The 957-nt window shown below is 44.9% G+C and overlaps 1 non-coding gene across 1 annotated transcript; it reads left to right on the plus strand.

Moving 5' to 3' along the window:
* The first annotated feature begins 448 nt into the window (after positions 1–448).
* Trnas-cga (transfer RNA serine (anticodon CGA)) lies at positions 449–523 on the plus strand. The gene has a single exon. It is a non-coding gene; the product is annotated as a tRNA-Ser (tRNA).
* The last annotated feature ends 434 nt before the right edge of the window (positions 524–957 follow it).

A 957-nucleotide genomic window follows, 5' to 3' on the forward strand; every position in this document is an offset into this window, starting at 1 on the left:
GCAAAACGTATGTAGCAAAACTCCGACAAAGCCTCACTGAAAAGGTGTGTGATGAAATTTAATGGCCTACCATTCGGATGAATAAGAAACAGAATCTGTACCGAATATAAAACCACCCACTCGTCACGAAAGCGCAAAGAACAGTTCCCGGCATGGGAGAAACAACTCCAAGCCATGTAAGTTTCCGTGAAGTTTCCAGAATGAGATTTTCACTCTGCAGCGGAGTGTGCGCTGATATGAAACTTCCTGGCAGATTAAAACCGTGTGCCCGACCGAGACTCGAACTGGGGACCTTTGCCTTTCGCGGGCAAGTGCTCTACCAACTGAGCTACCGAAGCACGACTCACGTCCGGTACTCACAGCTTTAGTTCTGCCAGTATCCATTTGTTTGGAAGGTAGGAGATGGATACTGGCAGAAGTAAAGCTGTGAGTACCGTACGTGAGTCGTGCCTCGGTAGCTCAGTTGGTAGAGCACTTGCCCGCGAAAGGCAAAGGTCCCGAGTTCGAGTCTCGGTCGGGCACACAGTTTTAATCTGCCAGGAAGTTTCCGTGAAGTTGTCTATCCTCAGTCTGAGATGTGAAGAAAGAAAATATTTACTCATGAACCAATAGCAAACTGATATTATGTATATGCTCAGACTGCACACCATCAAAATACATTTTACTCCACCGCAAAGCTGCATCAGAATGCGAAGCAAAATTTACTAGAAGAGAGCTAGAAAACAAAACGGTGCTTCAGATTCGCAGCCCCGAATACTGCAAGGCACGTTGTGGTGTGATTGTTCAACTCTGCCGGAACACATATATAGTTTCTTGAACACTTCAGAGACAGGTCCAAAGGTCTACTATGCTGCACGCAATCGACAACAAGGTAGAGAATTCTACCTTTATAGAAGACGAGAGTTAAATAATACTACGCAAAATAACTGATTAGAGAAAGTTGGAGATTAAATAGTG

The sequence above is a fragment of the Schistocerca gregaria genome, chromosome 1 (assembly GCF_023897955.1).
Source record: "Schistocerca gregaria isolate iqSchGreg1 chromosome 1, iqSchGreg1.2, whole genome shotgun sequence".
Lineage (NCBI taxonomy): Eukaryota > Metazoa > Arthropoda > Insecta > Orthoptera > Acrididae > Schistocerca > Schistocerca gregaria.